This window comes from Rhyacophila brunnea, unplaced genomic scaffold (genome assembly GCF_057557595.1).
Source record: "Rhyacophila brunnea isolate RB1 unplaced genomic scaffold, BYU_Rbru_1.0 scaffold_61, whole genome shotgun sequence".
Taxonomy (NCBI): Eukaryota; Metazoa; Arthropoda; class Insecta; order Trichoptera; family Rhyacophilidae; genus Rhyacophila; species Rhyacophila brunnea.
The window spans coordinates 1,054,034-1,074,849 of record NW_028233288.1 but is presented as its reverse complement, the minus strand read 5'-3'; positions in this window follow the sequence as shown (position 1 = coordinate 1,074,849).

The following is a 20,816-nucleotide window of genomic DNA, read 5'->3' as shown; positions in this document are numbered from 1 at the left end:
AATAAGAAATACTAAAATTTATTTTATGCTGTTAGTAAATCTTTTAAAAGGCAATAAAAAATGCTGTACTTTATTTTTATAATAGTAAATTTTTGAAATGGTAACAAGAAATACTAAAATTTATTATAATCTATTAAATAATAGAGTATGTTTTATACTATAAGATGAATCAAAAGTAAAATTAAAGCATGCAAAATACAGATAATACTTAAAAGTTAATGAAATATAAAAAAATAAGAATCATAAAATTTATAATGTCCATCAATTTATAAAAGTAAATTAGTAAAAGCGATGTATTTTACTTAATAATATTGGAGTTCCTATAAGAAAAAGATACTTGGTTAAAGTTTTAAAAATTTATATAATGCAAAATAAATATCAAAAGTAAAAGTCATAACAAATAAATGCTGCTAAAATATTAATAATTGACTTTATAGCCTAAATTTTATATTATATTTCATGTATTTTATAATAAAATGATACATTCATAAATTTTTAAAATAATATTTTTTGCAGGATTTCTTTAATATATATTTTTTTCTTTAGGTTTAATTTCCAAGCAGTTATTTGATGATTTCGACGCATGCACGTCTTATCCACGCCATATTTTATATCTTTTCTCTTCATAAACACCTCAAAATACCTCTAAATATGTTCATTTTGAATTAAAAAGATTTTTATTCGATCATTAACGAAGATATATCATTTTACAATTTATTTATTGATAAACAACACCTTCCTGTAAATGTACGTAAAATTAAATATTTTGAAAAAAAAGATTCGATGCTTTTTAGGTTCAAAGAAACAACAAATTTATTAAAGGCATCATATTAAATTATAGTATCATTGCTTTTAATTATAAATTATAATATTATAACATTCGAAGGTACCTGAAGGAACTAGATGTCACGAACCAGGTTGAGGCATATATTCAAACATTGGGATTGAGAAAAATCGTTGAATTAATAGGTCTCGAAAGAAGGAGGGGTATTGAAGAAGACTTTGGAGAGGAGAAGATAGCCGAAAGTATAAATACACTGTGTGTACAGAGTATCAAGCAAGCTGTGCCTGAGAACAAAAACTAAAATTACGACTATAAATATAGCCCATAAATAAAAATTAATTATAACATTCAAATGAAATTATAAAATATATGTTTTCATAGTAAATTATATTTATATTATAAAAAGATAATGCACTATTTCTTTTATATTAAATCATAAAATTTATATATCCAGTAAATTATAAATATTATACTTTCAAACTAACTCAAACATAAATGCTTAAATATAAAATTTGTTATATCGTATATATTAGTGTTCCCGATTTTTTTATACAGCTTTTACCCTAAAAACAATTTTTTTTAAATTCGGATTTTCTCATATATTTGTAAATGAAATATATTTAAGAAAAAATTTGTTTTTTGTTGTGTTTTTAAATCATTATAACTGTAATGTTAAGTTTCCAGAAATTATAATAACAGATATAGATTGTGATTCGTTTTTTTATATAGTTTTTTATCAATAGAAAATCAAATAAGAATAATTCTTTAATGTCCACGCATTGTTATTATGTTTTGTAACTATCTAATTGAAAACTATAGTTATCAATTACGAAGTTTACGAAAAACGTATATCAAAAAAAAGTTTATATATTCATAGAATGCTTTTTAAATGTAAAAAAATGTTTGTCGTTTGCATTATAGGAGCACAAAAGACTACAAAATAAATACATCAATGTAAAAAAAGCTTTTCGTACGTTTAACATAAAAGCATATAAAGTAAAATATAGATTTTTACATGTCTGTAGTTAGTTTCTCTATAATCTTATTGTATTTTACTAACTAAGAGTTTTTATAAAATTATTTTTATCCTAATATAACAAGTTTAAGAACAGATATGTTTAAATTTTACTACTAAATGATTCAATTGAAATATTTATATTTGCATCTATTTTATAAATCAATTTAAATTTTATTCACCAAAACTCACATCGAAATGCTTATTTGCATCGTAGTAATTTTCTTTGAAATTTTTAGTTTGAAATAGAACGACTATTCGATTTTTTCCTCACGAAAATATCATAAAATACAGCTTTCACAAATTTTTAACGATTAACTTATATTAATAAACGGAATTAATTCATGTATTCTACAAATTTTGTTTTACTATGCCCAATTATGCTTCATCGGCATTTAATATTCTATAAATTTTTTTCCCTTTGTTCTATCAAACTATTGTATAACGATACAATATTATAATTTTTATTTCATATAAAAAAATACCATATTTTAGAATGAAAAAATTAAATGAAAAAGTTTCTATTCATAAAAAAGCTGAGATTATAATAATAAAATACCAAGATATGAAAAACCATGCAAAACACATAAAATATAAATTTTCATGAACTTTAATGCTCTTAAAAGATTAACTAGGTCCCCTAAATAAAATAATTAATTCAATTGTCAAATAAAATATTTATTGTGAATGAAATTTGAGTAAAAAAGGGCAAAATATCCAAGAGAGCATAAACTTATACACTTTTTATATTATAATAAAAAGAGATCTACTCTTTTTGGTTTTTTATTCATCCTTTATAATAAAAAAATGTGGTCAAGGAATAATACAACTCTTAAAATATCGTATTAATACGCCTTTTTCCATTTCTAACTTATAAAATATATTTATATTGTGCCGTAGCTACTGCAATGGTAAGCTCCTTCGTAGTGCCTATTTTTTTTATCATAACCCAAATAGTGTAAAAAATACACAAAATATAATAAAACTTTAATACATAACCAGAATGCGTAACAGTTTTATGTAATTTACATAAAGCTTTCATGCTTTTACCTGATAAGTATCTAATAAATCATCTAAATATAGTGAGTTATACAGGTTTGATTAGAGCAAAAATTATGTGATATCCAACTATCTAAGTCATAATGAATTCTATTTAAAAATAAAAAATTACACTACTTGATTATTACTATTTTTAAGATACATAAACAAATATAAAAGGAGAATGTAGGAATTTTTATAGAAATAAACAAAAAAATACGTATAATAAGTATAAAATATACAAGATTAATGCGAAAAAAATATAAATTTATTAAAATAATGTCTATAAAGCGGGTGAAAGAAATGTTGCAGAAGATAATATAATTTTTGTCATAGTGTTGAAATTATTTAGGTAACTGGTTCAGCTAAGAACACCAAAAAAATATTTTTCATATTGTCCAAATTATAAAAAACGGTTTAATTAAGACATATTTATCATGCTTTAATTTTTTATTATGATAGGAAAAGAGTAATCATTAATTTAGGTAATATTGGGTTATATTACAAAAATATTAATCATAGTATTAAGTTTGTTATTCTATTTACAGGAATTAAAACCTAATTCATAATTGTAAAGAATGTAATAAAAAGCAAATAATGCAGGAAAGGTGATATAATAAGGGAAAATATTGGTTTTTATTCCATAATGCATTTGAATACAAGAAACTAAAATAACATCTTTAGGCTATTTAATGAAACACTGCAATTTTTTTAATTTTTCTCAGCATGAAGATTTATCATTATATGTAGATTCATTTATATTCTGTAATATATATAAAAAATCTGCTTATTTTTTTTTACTATTCCAATAGGCATTAAAATTAGAGTTTCAAACACAATAAGTAAAATTTTATCTTAGATATAAAATATCGTAACATTTTTAATGGGCATGGAAATATTTCAAGAAAATTCTATTATTTAAAGAAGATGGGATATTTTTGCCAACAAATTTGCATTCTAAATTAAATCAAGCTGATATTTATTTATCCTTTATATTCCCGTTTCCAACTACCTTTCAATAAAATTTTTAAATTTTTTTTACAAATCTGCATATAATGTATAGTTCTTATAGAATAGCAGTGAATAAAATCTTCTATCTATACAATAAAATGATATTTTTGATTAAACAATGAAATGATAGGTTTTATATTCTTAGAATAACTGCAGCAAAATAGTGCATTAGTTCTTCATTTTTAATAAGATAGATAGACTATTTGACATTATCAACAAGTAAACAGAATAACATGAGAAGGGTATTTTCGATGGTTTTAGCTCATCAAAATAAAAAACCACAAAAAAAGTCTATTTATTTATACTTAATATAAAGTAATTGAATTCACGCTTTAAAATATAATTTGTATCTTTCTTTGGTCTTCATTGTTTATTTTAAGATAGAAAAAGAGTGCTCCATAAGATTCTTAAATGATAGCCAACTTTTTTTTTGCGCCGTGAAAAATAGTTTATCAACATTACGCACATCAAATAATTTTACAAAGAGATTCATAATAAAAAGCTTTGATGACATACAAAATAGTGTAGTATATTGCATAAAATATATCGAATATATGTTTAAATCTAATTCCGGTGCGTAAACTGAAAATTAAAACTCAAACAGATATATAAAAAGATTATGTTTATTAATATAGTTTTATTGCCATGCGTAGAAATTAAGCCATAAAAGTAAGATATATGAAAAAAGTCGAACGCGATGTCCATTATTGATCCTAAAATTTTATTCTGATGCATATTATTTAAAGATATTATGCGAATTAGGAATTATCTAGATCTTATTTAATCTAAAAAAATTCCGAAAAATTAATAGGATTTCTTCGTGGTAGTCATTTAAAGTTTAGATTGCGGTGACAAAAAAAACAATAATTATGTGAAAATAAAACCTCTCGAGAATAAAAATTAAAGTTTTATTATCTTACAAAATTTAAGACTAATAAATTTGAAATTACATATGTTTAAACAAATAAAATGTGAAAAAATCACATTTTGTATAAAAAATGACATTAAAATTTTTATTATTTTATGCACTTAAAACCGATGATATAAGACAAAAAACCTTTACACACCAATTTATTTCAAAAAGAGCATGTTCTCAATAGTAAAATATTACCTTGTTATATTATTACAAGAAAAACGTGATATAGCTTCATATGACTGTTACTTCTTTCCATCTTATCATTTTTATAATCTTATTAGTGCATCTTCTTCTCTTAATAATTATCGGCCAAGCCTCTTCCCCAATCCTATTGTTTTTTTGTGTGTATACTTATGCTTTGATGGATATTCCTAACTTCTTTAATATACGACTTATGGTATTTTATAACTACTCCATCTGAAGTAGCACACTATATATATAAAAATATACAATAGATAAACATTTGAGATATACAGGGTCTTATAAAAATTTTTACAAAATATATATCATGATTTTTTTATATTTCTGGATTGTTAAGCATAAAATTAGTATGTCTTAATAAAAATATTAAAAGCGAAATTTTTTTAGGTTAATCTTGTTAAGTTAAATTATTCATTCCCTTTTATAAAAGTTTGTTAAATGCATATATATTTTTTGAAGACACAAGATAATGCATATTTTATGTTTTTAGTCTGATTTTCTTATGAAATATCGGTATACAGCCAAAGCATAAACATTTTGCTAATATTTTTAAAGAAGCAAATAAACCTCCTTCTTTAGTTCGAATATCGTGAAACATGATAATTTATTCGAAATGATAACACGATTGTAACTATTTTGTTTCTTTCAAAGCTAGATTACAAATAAAAAGAACATATAACCAAATATATTCATCAATAGTTACAAAAGTGCAGTAAACTTTTTAGAAAATTTTTAAAAAAATTTACAAACAATAAAAATATATTTAAATTATCTTGTATTTTCATCATGAATTATAACATCCTGAATCTTTTACCTGCTAATTTTACTTTAAATTTAGAAATAAAAAAATAAGCAGAAGCTTATCTTGTTTTTTACAATTATTGAATCTTGTTTAATGAATTTGAATCTCATGGTTTTACCATTAATTCAATATACAATTATTTAAATTATTATGCAACAAATTATATAAATAAAGTTCTTTTATTGACTTAAAAACCAAATTCAGTCTTTTTAAGAATGAAAACAAAAAAAAAGGTTAATACTTGTACACTTAGAAAAAATTAATGCGTGTTTATTACTTAAGGCAAAAAAAAACCTTTAGGCAATTATAATTTTTGTAATTTAAATTTTTGTTTGTTTCATTATAATTATTCATTTTTTTTTGCGTAAAATATTGTAGGTGGCATTCAAACAAATTAATTTCGGATGTAAAAGTGCCTAAATTTTATTTATATTATAAATATGCCTAGCATTATCATAAAATAAATTTGGAGTGAATTTAAGATCACTTAAGAACACATATAATTTAAAAAAAAAATTAAACTTTAAATCTTAAATAGTCGGACAATTTATTTGTTTTATATAAAAATGCATTTATAATTTTCTGAAACTAAATTTATAAATAATTAACGAAGAAAAAAATAGATAGCTTATTATATTATTGATAAATTAAAATTTATATAATCTATATTTAATATTAAATATACTTTTATAAGTATTTTACTATGTACTCCATATCATACCTTTTAATTTCATCTATCGAGCTAGATACTTGTGACTGAATGAAAATTTTCTATGTGTATTATATACTTTACTTATTTCCAAAGCAATATTGTGCTATATAGTGTTGCTGATGTATTTTTTTTATATGTAGAGATTATACGCATATAAAAAGCTTTAAAAGGTATTTTTATGGCAGTAGAATGGCTACAAAGTCATGAGAAAAAACCGAAAATTGCATAAAAATATGTCAACACGTTTTTTAATTCATAAATATTTTTTTTTCACTTCACAAGAAATTTGTTTATACGCGATGTATAAATTTATTATTATTTATATTTACTCGACAAAATAGTGATCAAGGTTCTAACAATAGAATATAAAGAAAATTTTTTTCTACATATTTTTATGTATTCATTTTAGAGTTTTAACATGTTATTATACTTGTACGGAAAGTAATATCAATCCAGCAAGAAATTTTGCGATAATAATTTTAATATAATGCTTAAAAGTTTTTGAAACTTATACTTCTTGCCGCAAAAAAACTCCGTATTATAATAAGCAGTTAGCCTCACGTTTTGCAGAATGGGTTTTATTGTTACTTACACTACTTGTTACATCACAATCACATCTATGCACATTTAATTCATGTAACTTGTTCTAAAAATAGGCTAATATATTAGTTACCGGCTGCATTCTGATAGCATCATCTATATATTTTTTTCCTGTAATGTTTCTTCGAGATTTGGTAAATCTTAGTTATTTTACATAAACAAGTATTACCAGAAATAGTTAACATCTTACTTTTATCCAGGTTACGTAAAATTATCGTATATATCTAGAATTTTTGCGTTTTTCCTTGAGTAATAAGGGATTTAAAGCCTTAAAACGTGTAAATTCAATAAGTCACAGAAGCTTAAATATTAATAAAGATCATAAAGGCCTTGATTGTATTATGCTTTTTTGAGGCTAGAAACAAGAGTTACATAATCTATAATACCAATATAATCCATAATCTCAAAGCATACTAAATAAAAACCTTATTTTACCACGAAAAACGCTAAGCTCATGAAGTAAAAACTCATGATCTACAGCAGATATTCGAAACCCATTTTTTAATATATAAAACACTATATTACACATTTCTCATTAAAATCTAAGTCTAGTGTTTAATTTCAAATTAGTATAGTTATATCGTGACTGCATGGTTGATATTTTACTGAAATAAAAAAATCTTTATTTATATACTATTCAATAGAGATTAAAAAATTTTATGTTTGGTTTCTTTGGTTTATAGGTATCATAAAAAACATCTTTTTCTAACATAAAACCAAAAAATCATTTTTTTTGTGTATAATGCATTATTATGTACACAATAGAAAATTTACAGAAATTAATATACTAAATACAAAATAAGCCCTGTAAGTATCTAAATATTTTTGGATAATATATTAGAAAGACAAAAACGCAGATAAGGTCAATACAAATTTTAAATTGAACAGGAAAAACGCAAACTGACTTTTTTAATATTGTTATTCGCTTTAAATGTCGCTATACGTAAACTAAAAATAAGCAGGAATAAGCCCTAAAAGAAAAACAGAGACGCGTTATTACAAAGTCTAAAGAAAAAGCACTTTTGAGCTAATTTTTCGAACTAAAGATATGAATCTAACAATAAGTAACTTATGTTTATTCTATAGCTCAATAAGTATGAGAATCAGAAAAATTACAATTTTTTTCTTATGTTGCTAAATATAGATTTCGTATTCTAAAACATATTTTAAGTCACAGAGAAGCTGGTTTATGTGTGATATTTAGATCAGTAGCTTGTAAAAACCGATAAATTTAGCGCAAAAACAGGTATTGGACCTACTAAGCGTTGAAAAATATAGTTTTTATACCAAAGATTCTTAGATACGATTTTCCGCTGTAATACATTTTTAATTTTATTGTTTATTGTGTATAGATATAAAAATCGGACATATTCAAGTTAAAAGATGCTAAACTGCAAATGTAAATTATACATAAGACGACCACCCATTATTAAAAAACATAAGATTTATATGAAATTCTAAGCCATGATAAGAGAAAATACTGTTACTTTTATTTAATCTGGTAAAAATTAGAAGCTGGCACCATGATGACAACATTCTGCGACAGGGCATTAATTGTGTTATACCATCACAAAAAAACGAAATAATTAATTAATTCTTAAAATAGAAGTTATACACTTGAAGATTTCTGTATAAAATGTAAGCTTATTACATGGAACCACAGATGTTTATATCAAACCATTAAAAAAACAAATAAAAACCACTGTGGATGATTGAATTATAAAAGAATGGGTATATCGCTATGAGATATAATTTTGAAGGGTTTGTTACAAATCTAAGAATTATTATTCATCGTTATATCTTATAAAAATATAAATGGTGCTGCAATTTTCTAAGTTTGAAAAGGTTGAGTTTTTTTTCCTAGATCAATTTTTTTCTAGCATAAATTTACCTTCATTAAAAATATATTTATATTTTTTTTGGTTTTTAATGGAAATCTTTATGCACTATATTTCTTTAAATGGCTATATTATACTTCAAAGAATAAAAAAAAATGTATTTAATCAAGCCAAAAAAACTTTTACATGCTTATTTTGTATACTTAAAAAATATTGTAGGTTTATTATAGATTTAATACAATTTATTTAAAAAAAATTTACCAAATTTTTATTTGTACAATTACCCAATATTGACAATAAACACATGCTATTTGTGTATAATTAGTAATATAAACAAAATCAATAAGAATTACAGGTATTTGAAACGTTATCTAGGACACAGATAAATAAATTCGATTTAAAATATACATAATTTTGGTTTTTTTAATAAAATAATTTTAAATAACTGTTTTATGACTTAATTGGAATTTTAAATGCTTATTTGTGTACGATTTCAAAATAAACCGTCCTAATTTAAGATTCAGAGATTTTTAGAATTTTCGTGATTTTCATACACAAAATTATAATAATTTTATATTTTATATTTCAACAAGTCTATTTTAGATTTTTTTATCTGAATATTCAACCATAGATCATAGTAAACTAACATCACGGTTCCCTAAAATTTATAAGATAAACAGAGATAAAATCAAATATATCATCATATTTTTTTATTTTATTTTTAAAAACACGATACAAAACCATTAAATTTTTTGACATTAATATTTTTTAATTAGGTAAAACTTGTTTATCGTCTGTTAAAATAATCAAAAATGTTTCAATTCTTATGAATATTGTTGGTCTAAAATAATAACAAAAATATTATGTGCTAATCAAAATAGATATTAAAGTTAATGAAAAATTCATTTAATAAGACTAAATGATTTATAAAAATACACATGTATTAAATAGAGACGTGTAAAAAAGATATTCTTTATATATAAATATACAAAAAGGGGGTGAATATATAGATCAAATCTATATATGAATAATAAATTTACGTGAAATTCAAGTGCAGTTATTCAAATACATATATATATGTTGCAATTATAATATAAATCTATGATTTTAAACGTAAAACAGCCTTTAAAAAATAGATTTGGTTATGATACCAATTATTTTTTTATCATCCTATTCAATAATTCTTGGATTAATAATTTCATTTTACATAATTCTTGTATCTCTTACATAACAAACCTATTAAATAGATTATACAATGGTATTTCTCTACTATATCTATAAAAATAATGTTATTTTTTGCTCGGGTTAAATTTAAATATAAAACGATGCGAAGCAGATTCAAGATTTTAAATATTAGTATAATCAATTTTTTGTAATACATTATATGATATTTCAACGTGAAACATCTTTTCATTTTTTTTATCTTACATCTATACATAGTTATAAAATATCTAAAAACATATAAATTGCTTAAACTATTTACAGTATATGAAAAGAGTATTTGATATGAAAAGACTGGATAGTTTCGCAAAAACATGTCATCTGAGTATATCACCAAATGTGCTTATAATAGATTTAAAAAATAATACACAAATAGAAAGAATTGATGTTTCTTAAGACAAACATTTAAGCACGTGTTTTACGGCAAAATTTTTTTTTATCATAATTTACTAAGGTTCTTTCGACTTTATGCATTGATGTCTTAATTTTTATTGAGTCATTTAATCCCTATAAAATACCATAACAGCCTAAATAATATCTTAAAAATATATTTTTTTGTTTATAATATTTCATATGATTTCATTCTGGTTATATTACTAAGAAAATATATATTTGATTTCCTAATTTTGAACAAGTTTTCTCTCACCACTGTAATTTTCCATAGACTTCGTAGTTGGAAAATTTAAATTACGCCTTAGTTTTAAATTGTTATTGAAAGAGTAAATTTTGATATTTAAGAAAAATTGGAGCTTGACAAATTCCACATCCCCCATCAAAATACAAAATAAAACAATTAATATATGCTTTTAATTTAACATAACATCTCATATAAATAACATTTACTATATTTTAAGCCGAGCTACAATGTTTAGAATATCAAAATAAACTACTGCACTATATTTTTAAAGATGATTGATTAAAGAATATACTAACCAGATTTTTGAAACATTCCACAATATTATGGTATATTAAAAATGTAATATAATTTGATTTTAGAAATTTATTGCATATGTGAAATTCAAAAAACATCGTATTTTATTAAATTGAAGAATATTGTATCTTTTTAGCTCTAAAGATTACAAAATATATATATTGCGCATTATAAGCACTTTAAAGAGTTTTTATAGATGCCAAAAAATTTCATCTAGTAAATGTAAGCAAAATTAGTTTAAAATATATGTTCTCATCTAAATTTTCCAACTTTTTGCAGATTAGGTGATGAATTTTATGTCTATGTGAATTATGAAAACTTCAATTTTTTCACTATTATTTTTTTGTATTCAAATTCTTACCCATTAAAGTGATAAAAATGTTCGATGCATTCTATTGATTTAATATAAAGAATTAAAAAAAATCTGTTGCATATATATGAAGTTAAATTAAATTAATCTGTCGATTTCAAATATATGATAAAATCACTCTGTTGATTATGTATGCATTTTAAAAAAGGCAAAAAATCGATTTTGCCTGCATAAAATACTGATCAAAATTATATATCTTTGCTAATTCGTTTAATGTCCTTACAATATATATTAAAATAATTTTATACATTGTATCTTATAATAAAAACGCATTCACAGGCTTATAAATGAGTATTTCATTCTTTTTTTGTCTACAATATATTAAAAAATATGTAACAGCGCGAATCCAACCATCATATTTTTATGTTTTCTAATTTATAATTTTTGTTAATATATATTGCGGAGTTTTTAGTGCCTAAGATAATTGACTTTAGGATGGAAAATATATTGTAAAGATACAGAGCTTGTTTATCCAATCAAAATTTCGCTGTATTCGCGAGCAGTATAAATAATGTAATAGAAAGGGTTTCTTATAAATTTGTGGTATAAAACTGAATTTAAAATTCAACTAGAGTAATTGTGGGCATCATATAGCATATAATTAGATTCAACATTTATCTTGTCTTATTAAAATCATATTATAAAATAATTACAAATAAAACACCATTGAATAAACATGCTCATTCCAGATGGACAAAAATTAGAGGATTATAAACTTCCATATATTGAGTATTTAAATAGGCGTTATAATAGAAAAAAAGAATGTGATGGCTGTTTATTTTTATGAAAAAACAATGTTGAGACCGAAAAAAATTTCGCTCGGTAGTTTATCATTCTAAAAGATATTTATATGGATATAAAAAACAATCGCAAATAGATTGTGGTTTAAATCGTTTTTTTTCTTCAAAGTTAGATATGCTATTTTAGATTTATATGTATGATTAAATACAATCAAAATTAAAATATGTACTTCTGATCCTTTTTTATGATCTAGATATAATTCAAATAATTTGTATTTGATCCTTACAAGATGGTTGTAATAAAAGTTCTATGCGATAATAACATGATTAGTCGCAGCAGGATATCAGTCTATGGATATCTTCTTTTTCATTAAATAGAAAATAAAAATATTTAAGATACGATAAACAGGTGAATATATTAGTCTTAATTGAACTTTTATTGTTTTTCAGGCATCTAACCAGTATAAATATTATAAATTTTGTTTCAGTAATGGAATTATGAACATATGGAAATATAGAAAATTTTTATTAAAATAATTTCGACATAATAAATACTAAAAACCTTTTTTTATAAAATAACGAATTGCGTAAACGAATTTTGCATTATTGTAGGTTTATTTTTAAAATCAGAAATCTCATTAAATCATATTTATTTTTGTTATTGCTAATTTAAATATATAATATGCACAAAATCAGATTATTTTGGCTTTTTAATATTTTTAGTTGCATCGAACACAGTTAAAATGTTTAAAAGGCTTTTTAAAAGATTAAAAACCCATATAAATTCTAAACTGATATATTAAAATCTATAAAAGCTAAGTCGAATGGCGACCCTTTTAAGCAAATGTTTATATTTTACACTTTTTTGACAAATAAAAATGAAGGAATAATATTATTAAAAAACAAACTCTGTCAAAAATAAAGGATGAATGTTTTAAAGCCAGTTTAAACTTTTTAAAGATTTTTAAGAATCATATTTAGAAAATCCTACTCTTTCTTGCTCTTTGGGCTTATATTGGTTGATTTTCAACATCTTTTCTAATATGAGGTGCCCGAATCTATTTAAAAATAACCAAATAAAACTTCCTGGGAACATAAAAGGACAAATTTAAATTTATGAAATTTCCTGTAAAGCAAATCTATTTAGAAAATATCAAAAAAATTGCATAAATAAAACTAGCATGTTTTAATTTGCGTAAAATGTATATTTTGTCATTAAGTTATTAACAGTAATATTTTGATTAAAAAATTTAATAAAAATATTTATCACTAGTATATATTATAGAAAGACTATAATTCCATAACCAAAAGAACGCCCAAGCATGCAAGAATATAAAAGACTTAAAAGTGCCCACGAAAACATCAAAATTATTTTCAAAAATGGTTTTTGCTCAAAATCTATATTTATAACTGGTAAAAGTGAGATAATAACTATAAAATTATAGATAAATCTATAAACTACGTACTCAGATGACAAATAGCATTTACCATCTGATTTTGAGATTACCATATTCAAAACTAGCAATAAATATATAATAAAGCATAAAAGAATTATAAATTTGTAAGCTAATTTATGCCCTGTCATAATATAATTAAAAGATTTTCTTCTCAGCGTGGAATTACTTTATCCTTATTAAATATTTTATAGCCAATTATACAAATTAATAATTGATAATCTATGAGTAGTAAATGAGTTAACAAGATTGAGCAAATTTGAATTACTTCATTTGATTATTTTTTTCTCGATGCCATTAATTTAAAGCATCTCTTGAAATAAAAAAAACTAAATTAAATACAACCCTAAAGGTTTGTATATCTAACCAAAAAAAATTGGAAAACTGGTAAAACTTTGAGTAACAGACATAATTTGATTCTTTATAAATAGATAGCTTATCCAAGTATTTTTACAATTTCATAATTATATTTTATGTCAATTTTGACTTCTTAGATCTTGCCCTGGCTCTAGATGATACACACAGCTTTCAAACTAATAATTTATTTGTTTCTTAAAATAAATATACAAAAACGGTGGCAAATTAATATATAAAATTATATCACCGAGTTTCTTAAAAAGTTAAATATTTGTGATTCTATACAATGGTAAACACGTTCACATATAAAAAACCAATTCAATATATCTATAATAATTTTATAACACGTATAAAGGTAAATTAACGATTCATACGTCAATTTAAAAGTCAGAAATAATGAGAACGTTTTATATAGGTTTATTATATTTAAAAGATATCAATAGCCTACAAATAACACATGGAATGTGTTGATATGACAAAATTGCTTTGGATTGCCCATACATATACAAAATAGTTTCCAGTATAATAAAATTTATTTAATTATAATGACATAAATCATATGCCGTGTCAATTAATAGCCCCAACAGTAACAATAATATATGTTTAAACAATATTTCTCAAATACAAATGAATGAATAAGATTTTTTAATGGTTGAAATGTATATAGCGCAAAAATAAAAAAATCTTCTCTATAGACTTATCATCATTTAATCATGAAAAGATTCCTATAGCAAAATTGAATTTTGATATAAATAAACATTATAAAATGCTTTTACGGTGTTAAAAATCCAGGACGAACTAGAAGCATACATGCAAGCTCTCACACTTCGAAAGACACTTTAGCTCATCTTATATTTAGGAGAAAAGTGCAATTGATCGAAGATATATTAGGTGAAGGTCGTAAAATATCTATAAAGGAGTTGTGCGATATTCCTAATGGGCTGACTACGTTCAAATAGATAAAAAGAAACTTAACCCATAAATAAATTTCAATTAATTTACATTAAACACAATATGTTTTTATGCATATAAAACTAATAAACAAATTATATTAAAAAAGAAATCTTTTATTTTAGCAAATGAAAACATTCATAATGAACTCGTTTTTTATGATCGAAATAAAAATTTGACCTCCCAATAACTAAATATATGAGTAAAGACAAAAAAACAAATTTTAGAACAGTTAATAACCTTATAAGTATTTATTGTATATTCCAGAACAAGTGGATGATTTTGCAAATACTCCAAAATTTTATTCATGAAATAGTTTAAAATATATTAATCGACGAATAATTTATAATGTGACCAAAACAATATTATTTATATTTTCCAAAAAATTTATAAAATTTTTTTATTTTCTTTCGTTATAAGTTTGTGTGTTAATAAATCAACTTTCTTTATTGGTTAGATGATAAGTATAGTACAGTAAAAAATAAACTGTAAGAGGAAAAGCGAGAATCAGTGAAAAAATAAAAAATTTGTTACTGTTAAAAATTTTTGATTTTCTAAAAAATATCACAGAGCCGATTATTATTAATCCAAATATCCCTATACAAAACCATTGTTCATACTGTTTGTTATTTGATGTGTAAAGTGGTTCGTAAAAATTCAGAAACAGTGCGCATAACATTAAAAGTGATATTAAAAAACCACCGACTTTCATAATATCTTTAATAATATTATAAAAATGCCGTTCCTCATCTGTTATTCCAAAAAATGTTTCTTCCATATTCAAGCTTATAGTGTCATCAAATCTATCTCGAGTTGTTCTTTTCATCATTACTTAAAAAACTATAAAAAAATATATTATATTTAAATTAACCAAAAAGCTCTAATTTCTTCAAAATTATAAATTTTTGGATTCCAAAATAAACGTAGGACATAGAATGTAAAAAAAAGGATGGTCTTACATCTTAAAAGAAATAGGTATAAATACAGAAAATAACCAAGACAAGTTTATATCACACACAGAACCCCTTTTTTTGTCTGGAGTTAAATTTATAATCGTATTTAGGGGCATTCTATATGTTTAAGCCTTACTTAAATTTATAATTTTTTAAATATGTACATAAGTGTATTTATTGTGGCGTTTAATAACGAAAGCTTCAAGATGCGCCACCATAGGATTATCTGGGTTTGGTTTGGATAGATTAAGTTATTGGACCAATAAATTGTCTTTTAGAACCAATAAAATCAAGTTTTATAACAGATGTATTGCCTCTAATTTCTATCGGTAAAATACTGCAATTATTTACTAAAATATTAAAAAAGGTTTCGTGTCTAATTGGAATATTTTTATTGGCAAGTTTGACGATTTGTGAAACATAATAACAAAAACCAAAATAAAATAAAAATAAATTTTATAAAATAACGTATTCCTGTTTAAAATTAATAAAGTCTTCATAAGAAATAAATTCAATGAACAGAGTAATCGATGCTGCTAGAAATATATAAATTATATTGATGCGATTTTTTATGGTATGTATTGGTGGGTTGTTGGTGTTCCATTAAATATAATTTCCATATTAAATAGAATTTGCAAATATTATAGGCATTTTGTTAGATATTTACAGGATCATACTCTTTATTTTGGTAATTAAGGGATATATAATTAGATAAAGAACTTATGGTATGATTTATGATGAGTTTCAATGATATCTAAGAGTATAAAAATACTACATAAATATTATCATAAACCGTATTTCCAACGATAAATGATCTTTTCAACCATATGAAAACTGGATTCAAGGCGGCTGACAAATTAATAGCACAACCTACAGCCTCTACTCAATCCTTTCAATTCTTAAAAATGATGTTGCAAAAGTTGGCACGAACAAGATGTATAATTATTTAGGAGATCGAAATGATTATTTATAAACATTCAAAACAATCCATTATAAATTAAATGATCATATTTAATCGGTTTTCCAATTGTTTACTCGCTAACTTAGTTTCATATCGTTTATGCAAATAATGATAAATATTATAAAACGTACATGATAAAGATTAATTTTAGATATGAACTGTTATTTTACAACCAATAAATATCTTTTAAGCCGATTGTTTTAAATAACTGGTATACAGGTCGTCGGCTGCAGACGAACTTTAAAAATGAAGAAAGAAAATTCGACATGCAATCTAGTAACATCTCTAATACATATAATTTTATCATATGAAGTTCGAGATAATAGAACAGCAATAACACTGACTTGTCTTTCGAGGATGGATGATGTATATTAGTCAACTTCTCTAAATTTAATATTGCACAAGTTTTTAGTAATTTGAGCAGATGATAACTACAATAGCGGAAAAAAAGAATATCGATTTTTACTTAATCTAATTAGTTAACTTATTTGGTTATTGTATATTTCGATTGCGCAAAAAAATTGAAAAATATCATATAAAATCATAAAAAATGTTTTATAAACCTTAAATAAAAACAAACAAAACAAAATATTTTTTTTATTTTAGAAAGCTGCTATTATTGAAATTTGTATAAATGAGACTTCGTAAAAATTTTTAATTTGCATGCAGAATTTCTTAATTGAGCAGTTAGCAGATAATGGATGAAAGATTTACATTTAACTGTGAAACCATTCCGGGAAATTGACTACAAAGTTATGATAAATTTACGATTGTTATAGCAAAAAAAAATTAAGTTCGGTGAAAAAATTATTGATATAAAATTCATTTGCTAGCTGGAGGCCTTTCAAACAATTAAATTAGCCTTATATTTTTATTAAAATTTCTTTTTGTGTTTATAGATTCGTTACTTGTCTATATTTTATTTATTAAGTTGCAAAAGTCATATTATTATTTTTGTTTTCTTTTTATCAATTCCTTCTATCGAGACGAATTCAGCCTATTGAGAACATTACTAAATCCTTGATACATCCTTTGAAACCTCCCCTGATATATATTCATCTGTATATATCATTTTTTAGCATTTTATATTGTATTCATTAAATTTTAAAAAATATGAAAGTCTTTGAAATAATTCGATATATTTTATCGTCAGTGTATTATTATATTGTTTGTGCATTATGTTGCTTTATTCATTTTAGATAATATATTTTTTTATAAATATTTTTTTGCTTTACCTCGATTTTCCGTTTTTAAATTTTAGCTGCTTTCAAATAAAGTTCAAAAAGATGATGCTGTCAATGAAAATCATCATGATTCATGCAAAGGTGTACTATATGCAAAAAAAATTAAGTTTGTGCACACAAAAAGAATAAAAAAGATTAAAGTAAAACATATATATAAAGTTACATAGAAAGATTACAATGTCTATGTGTTTATATTAATACCAGTCGATTATGTATTTACGAATAACAATAATTTTAGTTGATCTAATCTAAAATCCCAAAAAAGTAAGAATTTAAGATAGTTACTTAAAATATTTTTCCAAAGTGTTTGATAATTTCTCAATGAAAACCGAAATTTTTAATTTAGAAAATGAATTTTTTGGTAAATATCTTTGATTATAGATCTTTATATTATATTGAAAACGTGAAAGATGGTAGCTGATAAATTAGAATCATGTTTCTGAATTAGAGCGGTGTGAAAAATTGGGGATGAAAAGTTTGTTTTGTAGGTCAAATTACCGCTAAACTACCTTTTTCTTAGTGAATACTTATAGAAGTTAAATAAAATTGAGCAATAAATATGCATTTTCAGCATTTTTTTAATATCGTTTCATTAAATAAAATTATATAAGTTTTTAGTGTGTATAAGTTCAAAATTTAAATATAGATTGCGTTAAACAATACTTAAAACTTATTTTCTCGTGAAGATCATCCTTTTACAATGGTATCTGTTATAAAATGCTAATTGCACTTACGGAATATTCGTATTATAGAATTCTGGAGAATGTAACCATATTTAAATCAAAAGAATTATAAAATAACCAGCATATGCATATTTCTACACAGTAATCTTTCTTAGAAAAAAGTACGTGTAATTTTATTTAGCATGCATCATGATTATATATAATATCAAGCTGTTAAGTTCCCCATATAACAACCTATTATTGTAGCATCGAGTGATTTGTGCTTTATTACTTGCATGCTATGATCATGTTGAAAATTTGTTTATATTATATTACAATTTATTATGTAATACACCAATATTTCGAAGTATTTTTTTTTGCAATTATGCGACAATAAAATGCTCATAATATTTTTAAAGTATTCTTAAATACTGATTTCTGTGATATTTATGTATAATTTCGTGATTATGCACAATTTTATTCTCTAGCACTGTAGTCAGACTTGTGTGTTTTTTAGGATGTAAATACACGGCAAAGTATCGACTTTGACTTCATACTACAATTTTAAGACATTGGTTGATTTCTATAATTTTTTTTTGGATTTCAGCAGCCATATACACATTTGGGTAACATTGCTTATTTTATTTTTATCAGATGAAAAAGTGACAAACATATATTCGCTGTATATTGCACATAAACTCATATGATATAACTCTAGAAAAATATTAAGATTTAAATTTTTCAAGATCAAGTTTGTTTTTCCCGATAGGATATTTGTGAATGGAATCTAGAAAAAACGCAAAATAAAGTAGAAATATTAAGCTAAGATATAATATCGCATACTCTACTTCTTATTTTGTATATTAAATAAGCTAGGTCAGGTCTATTTATAAAAGCACCGAAAAAAATATAAAATGCATTCTCATAAATTAAGAATTACCTAAAAAAAGCAAGAAATAAGCATAATGTACACAAAATTTATGTACATTACACCTATAAATACAACCTTATATCTACGACAGAAAAATATATATAGCATAGTTATAATATTAGGAGACTTCTTGTGATATTGTGAAATACTAAAATTAGAGATAGCAATCTTCTAAAAAAAGATCATAATTTATTTTATGGGCATAAATAATATCACAAGGACACTCAAAAATAGATATAATGGTAGAAGATATCTTTTTAATGCTTATGAAAAATTAATGAGAAGGAAATTTTTTTTCAATATATTTTATCTCTTCTATTTAAAATAGAAAAAATATTTTGACAAATAAAAAATACCTTTTTGTCAAGTTTTACCTATGATACTTTGGGTATTTATATTTGCTTTTTTTACTAGCTAGATTTCATTTATTTTATTAAAAAATATATAAATATGCATAAATTTCGTTACAAATTTTATTCTATAATATAAGCAGGTCAAGAATAATTATATACGACGAAATAACTATGTCAGATTTAAACAATTATTGTTTTTTTAAAGGCTCGTATATGTCTTCTGTCTAGATATTTCGTTTATAATTAATATAATATTTGCAGATCTGATGTATCCCCGCGTGTGGTATACAATATTTTCTGCTATTACTTTTTAATTTGTACAATAGATCGATTTATTATAGTTGTAGTTTAAAAAGAAAAGTAAAGAAACTATATACTTTCTGTCACGGATATATTTTTCTTCCACCACACTAGACCTACCCATATCTTGATTTATAAAGCCGCATAGACCCAGTTCTCTTGCTCTTTTGTACATCTATAACATAAAACCTCTTATTTATTTCATGGCCTTTCGGTCTTGCTACAGTTATACTTTCTAGTTTTCCAAGACCTTGTCTCATGTGGGTCTTTTGGTTTTACGCAACTCATATGAATCCTGGGTGATTTTTTTACAACGCAGGTCACGTTTGCAAGCGTTATAGTCACACTTTGCCATTTTATCTCACGAAAAAAAGAAAATGATAAACAATAAAATTTTTTTACATAAATTAAACAGAACAGTAAAATTATATATAATTTAAAATAAGTTTATTGTAATTTGAATAAGATTTT